A 6,300-nucleotide genomic window follows, 5' to 3' on the forward strand; every position below is an offset into this window, starting at 1 on the left:
ACATATGCAGCTAGAGACTCGAGCTCTGGGGGTACTGGTTAGTTCATATTGTTGTTGAATATACTCTTTAACATATACTCATCTTTTTATCTTCATCAGAGTCATAATTTTACCCATTAAAAATATCTTTTAAGAAAATATATCTTTTAAGAATATATCTGGGCAGGCAAAACAAGTGTGGGACCAGAATATTAACTCACTGTTGTCTGACACTAAGAAATCATGGCTGAGAATTAGCAGTAAAAGGATAATATAAATAACAACAAAACAACTGTATATCTTATGAACGCTAGGTGAAGATTAAATGCACCAAAGCTTTTAAATTCAAAGTAAAACGGCAAATGCCATTTTTCTAATTTATATGAAAATATTTATTAAAATTTTCCTCTCATGTTTTTGAATAATTAATTCCTGACATATTTTTTTCTAAATTAGAATACATCTCAGTGAGCACAAAGATATGCATATATATATATATCTTAAGATAATATTTTTTATAATAGTTACAACAAGGACCTGTTATATACAGGGAATCTACAACTTGAAAATTTAAGACCCATTGTCTTGAGAAAACTAACTTGATGGTATAAGTCAAGAGTTAACACATCAGTTTGAGACTACAAATAGTTTTGAGGCTTTTTATGATAGTAATCATGTTATAACTCCAAATTAAAGAGTAAGTGCCCTTAACTGCTGAGCTCCTTTATAGGATTTTTATAATCTGAAAGACTCATATACATATTTGTAAGAAAGAAAAGTACATTTTAAAATCTCACATGGGGGGCTGGAGAGATGGCTCAGCAGTTAAGAGCACTGACTGCTCTTCCAGAGGTCCTGAGTTCAAATCCCAGCAACGACATGGTGGCTCACAACCACCTGTAATGGGATCTGATTCCCTCTTCTAGTGTGTCTGAAGACAGCTACAATGTATTCACAAACATAAAATAAATGAATCTTTTTTTAAAAAAAACTCTCACATGAAGGCTCAAGGAAAAAAAAACAGATAAAAATAATAAATTGCTTGGAGTTAAAAGTAAACATGGTCCTACATGAGCAAGCTAACAACTTTATGCTAAGGGAATTTGTAGATATGGAGAACTGAACTGTGAAGAGAATGTGTTTTTTAAAAAAGCACGTGGCCTATAGCCGAATAGGTGCAGTTGATACATTTCTAAAGCACAAAAATGAATGAGACAAGCTGTTATTGAAGAGAGGTGGGGAACGAGTGAATACAATAAAGTTTGCGGGTGGGGCCAGGACTGGTAAGGACCTAGGGGCGGGGCGGGGCGGGGGAGGATGGGGGATCGAGATAAGAAGAAAACGGGTGGATTCCCAAGCATACCAGGCCCAGGCGTCTCTAGTACCCATCCTCACCTCTCTCCCAGCAGTATTCAATTTGGTTGTTGACCTAATTTTCTTGTACAGTAGGCTGGTACTCTCTTCACCCTTGGGTGGGATGGGGGGCAGGGGGAGGGGGAGGGCGGGGGAGGGTGGGGAAGGGGTGGTAAGGACCACAGCACATTGGGGAAATATGAAATAGATGCGGATGTGAGGCAGGACTGACAGATCCAATCATTGGTGCTCTAGGAAAAGACAGAGAGAAATGTCTAATGGAAGTAAAAGAAATAAGTATGATAAAACAAGACAAGACACTGGCAAGAGGAGTCAAAACAGAGAGGAAAAGGCTAAAGTGAGCACAGGGAATTTAAAAGTAGCATGGTCGAAGGGGAAAGCAAGAGGATTATGGGTTCAACGCAAACACAGGCCACACACACACACACACACACACACACACACACAGACACGGCATCAGAAAGGTCAGGCTTGGTGGCACACACCTTTATTCCCAGCACTTGGGAGACAGAGGCAGGTTAGGTTGGTATTTTTGAGTTCAAGGCCTGCTGCTATACATAGCAAGTTCCAGGCAGGCCAGGGCTCCGGAGTGAGACGCTGTCTCAAAAACCAAAAGTAATTAAAGGGGGTTGGGAGCAATAGTTCATGTAGAGATTAAACCAGTTATGAAAGACTATCATAAAATCTTCATGAGAATAATCTGAGTAAATTCCTAAAAAAAAAACACATTAGATCTGATATAAGAATAAGCAGACTGCTGTACCTGAAAAACATCTTAGAATATTAAATTCGTGATAGGAATACATATTAAATATAATAGAACTGGGCAAAGCCAGCTCAATCTGAAAGTAAAGTTGTTTTAATCTTGTAAGTAAATGAATATGTAGAGATCTTCAACACGGGCAGACTACAGAACGAATGCTGAATCATCTCTCAATAGATGCGAAAACAATTTGGTATCGTCTCAGCCAATGATATAATGGGGGACTTTTAGGCTGCTGGATTCCATAGGGGTGGGGGTGGGGATCCTACAACAGACCACATCATGAAGGCAAAAGTACTCTAAGACAACGGCACCCACTTTAGCCACTTCTCAGTACCGTTAAGGTTGCTTGTCAATGTAGTAAGAAGAAAAAAATTATGTGAGAGGTAAATACAGGCTCACTGGACAAGGTCCGTAGCAGGACCCAGCGCCTGCTCTAGCCCTTAGCTGGGTAATGGCTGAAGTGCATGACTTGCCTTTGTTTTCTTTGTTTTCAGTGCAGTTTTACGCCCCACTTAAAAAGCCTGGACACTTTATTAAGTCTTAATTTTAAAACTGAGTGAAGAACATCGGCTGAACTAACATCAGGCCAGGACAATGCCCTTGCCAGGTGATGTTTGCAGAGTTTAGCCTTCACGCTCCAACAGGAACCTCCTTGGCCAGACGTCACGCTCTTCACATTTATCTTCTGGGAAGAGGTCCAATTAGTAATGTAAAAACATGCTCTTTATCCAGTAGGGAAACGGAATTAACAGATTGGTATCTGCTCTATGTATTTTGTAATCAAAGCTGTAACACTGTAATACGGCTAAGCATAGAGACTCTGCGCTCTGCTTCCTGAAGAAGCCGAGTCCTTTGCTCTTCATCATTCCCGTTATGCCGTTGATCTCCTCAACCCCAGTCTTTCACAGAGGGAAGAATAGGACTAATTAACACAAATGAAAAGAGAATATACATAGGTAATTTTGATGACCAGTTTTAATTGTGAACGCATACAATCTGGAAAGGGAGTTTTGATGAAGACTTTTCTAGATCAGGCTGGCCTGTAAGTCTATGGAGGATTATCTTGACTAGGTTAATTGACGCAGGAAGACTCCCCACTCCCCAACCCCCTTTGGGTGGCACTACTCCTTATGAAAGAGACCCTGAACTGTGTAAGAGTAAAGAAAGAGAGCTGAGTATTAGCGTACGTGAATGGAAGTTCCTGGAAAGAAGGTGCAGTTTCCACTGAGCCTTCCTGTCTGATTAACTGAGTAGTATTTGAATAATTCTAGAGAATTTGGAATACTACATACAGATCAGAGCCAAATTATCTTGGGCCATCGTTATTGCCTTTGTCTATATGTGACATAGCATCTTTGTGACAATTAATTAGGCAAAGTTGTTGGGATATAAAAGCCAATACCTCTCACCCACCAAAAGGCTGGATGCCATCAGATAGCCTGTAAGGCCTAGAGGAGAGATTCTCCCACTTTGCTTTGACCCACCATTCAGCTTCTGCGGATGGATTTGAAAAGCACTTGTCTTAAGACTTTCTGTGTTCTGTAAAACTATAACCCCCCCCTGAAACTGCTTACACTTTGGGACATGGAATTTTGGGTAACCCAAATCTGCCTGTGCTCCTAGACCACAGTCCACTCGTATTTCGCTTCAGCACAAGCTATCTCTTATTCCCGTGGAGGTTAAGAGTTCTATTTTACTTCAATATCTATGGCGCCAGAATTTAGCGTCCCAAGAACAATCTTGATTATGCCAATTAGTCCACAAATTCTTGTTAGCCTCTGTCCTGACTTTTGTCAATTTGACATCAGCTAGAGTCCTCTAGGAAGAGGGAACCTCGCTGAGGAAATGCCACCATCAGATTGGCCTATAGGAAAGTCAACAGGACATTTTATTGTAATGGTTGATGGGGATGGTGCCACTCCTCGTCATAGATTGTAAGCAAGCCATGGCTAACAGTAAGCGTCACTCCTCCATTGACTCTACTTCTGCTCTCCCTCAGCTTCTCTGATGATGGGAATACACCAAATAAACCCTTTCCTCCCCAAGATGGTTTTGGTCAGTGTTTTATCACAGCAATAGAACATGACCTAAAACAGTGTCAATGCCACGGGTCCCGATTTGGCCTGAGTTGAGGAACTCTACAGGTAACTAAAGACGACTGTTTGGAGCTGTGTTTCTGCTCCTACACCCTTACACCTCAGGAGACTCATGCTGAGGGCCATCGTGCAACCCTGTTAATGAGTCTCCCCTTCTGTCACTTAGCACAGCTCATGCTCTTACCTTGGGTCAGAGAATTAGTGCTTGACCAGCTTTCTGGAGTCATCTATACCCCATTCCTGAGTAAGATAAAACAGGGCACAGCTTTTCTTGAGGGGGGCATCATTATACAGGGCTGACAACCCAGGCATTCTAAGCACTCTTGCCTCCGAGAGAGCAGCCCCGAAGTACAATGATGAAACTATCCAAAGCAGCACATGCTGGATCCAGGGCAGCGATGCAGAACCATCGCGTCTATACTTTCTCTTAACCTGAAGTGTTAAACGTGCTCTGTGCTTCTCTGCTTTCTTCCTGTAAAGCCAATAGCACAGCCGAGGGAGCTTGGTCAGCTTCCACCTCTGCGGTGTTCTGAGGAAGGGAGGGAAGAAGGGAGGGAGAGACGGGGGGGGAGAGAGAGAGAGAGAGAGAGAGAGAGAGAGAGAGAGAGAGAGAGACATACAGAAAGAGACAGAGACACATAGAGAGACTTTCTTCCTCATCTCGTTTCTTTACATGTTTGTTTGTGACAAGGTCCTGCTGTGTAGTTGGCCTCCTGCCTAGTAGTTGACAGGTTGGCCTCATAGAGACCTACCTTCCTCCACCTTCCAAGGGCTAGGGTTAAAGGTATGAACCATCATTCATGTCCCCCTCTAAAGAACCCAAGTTTTTCATCAGAAATACATATTCACTGTGCTATTTAACAAATGTAAGTCCACAGGAAACACTTTACCTTTTGATCCCCAACCCTGCTAAAGCTTTCTTACATCCTAAAGGAGTTTAGAAGAGGCATAGAAAGAATATAAATGTTCTTTTTTGCTAGGTGCACGTGATGTCCTGCAATTGTGACATATGTGCCAAGTAATGTTTTCATGCATTGTGTCCACAACGGTGTTTAACAAACTGTTCTCTACTGCTATTTTATTATGTGCTAGAACTACTTTTATTTTTGGTATTCCCTACTAAAATTTGGGATTTATAAGCATATTTTGGTAACATCGTAAAAAGCCTGTGAAACATGTTGCCTTACAAACTTAGAAAAGTCCCCCAGAGGCCATGCATCTGCACACTTGTCTCCCACTGTCAGTGCTGTTCGGGGTGGTGGAGCCTCTAAGAGGTGCACCTCACTGGAAGAAGCTCACCACCAGGGGCAGGCTTTGGGGGGTTATAGCTCCACCATGACCAGTTCACATCAGTCAGACTCCTTCTACAGCTCACCGCCATGCCTCTCCCACTCTAGGCCCCTGGAAGCAGAAGCCAAATTAGTTCCTTCCTTGTAAGCCGAGTTTGGTTGTGGGGTTTTATTACTGATGCACGTGGGTGTGCTGAGATGCTGTAAAACATATTACAGCTGTTGTCTTTGGGTCTATTTCCTTAACAAAAACCTTAAAATACTATGTGTTTATATAAACAGCATTCACTAGTTAAGATAAAGGTTTCATTAAGATGTTAATATCATAAAAAATTTTTGATATTTTTCATAAGGATTTCCTTCCCAAATAGGTTCTAGATAAAAAATATATTATATCAATTTTTATTTCATTTTTTAATAGGCATAAAAAAATCATTATTTCACTTCCAGAAATATCATTTTTATGTGTCTGTGTGAATGTATGTCACACATATGGATGTGCTTTCGTAGGCCAGAAGAGGGCATGTGGAGTTGCAGACAGTCGCAAGCCATTATGAAAGTGCTGCGACCCCACCCAGGTCCTCGAGCAGAGCAGCCTGTGCTCTGAACTGCTGAGCCGCTCTCTGGCCACATTCGGCATGGTTTGTTAGGACTGCCTACTCGAAAGCCTTCCTTACCGAAATCTAGTTTTCATGTTTAAAAGAGTCAAATGCTCTCCCAGTCTTTGTAGATAAAATAAATCTCTCTCTCTCTCTCTCTCTCTCTCTCTCTCTCTCTCTCTCTCTCTCTCTCTCTC

The 6,300-nt window shown here is 41.8% G+C and overlaps 1 protein-coding gene across 2 annotated transcripts in view; it reads right to left on the reverse strand.

The window, feature by feature from the left end:
• The window catches only part of Cfap206 (cilia and flagella associated protein 206), a 39,575-nt gene that overhangs the window by 5,533 nt on the left and 27,742 nt on the right, over positions 1-6,300 (reverse strand). The window lies entirely within an intron of this gene.

This window comes from Mus pahari, chromosome 22, assembly GCF_900095145.1.
Source record: "Mus pahari chromosome 22, PAHARI_EIJ_v1.1, whole genome shotgun sequence".
NCBI lineage: Eukaryota > Metazoa > Chordata > Mammalia > Rodentia > Muridae > Mus > Mus pahari.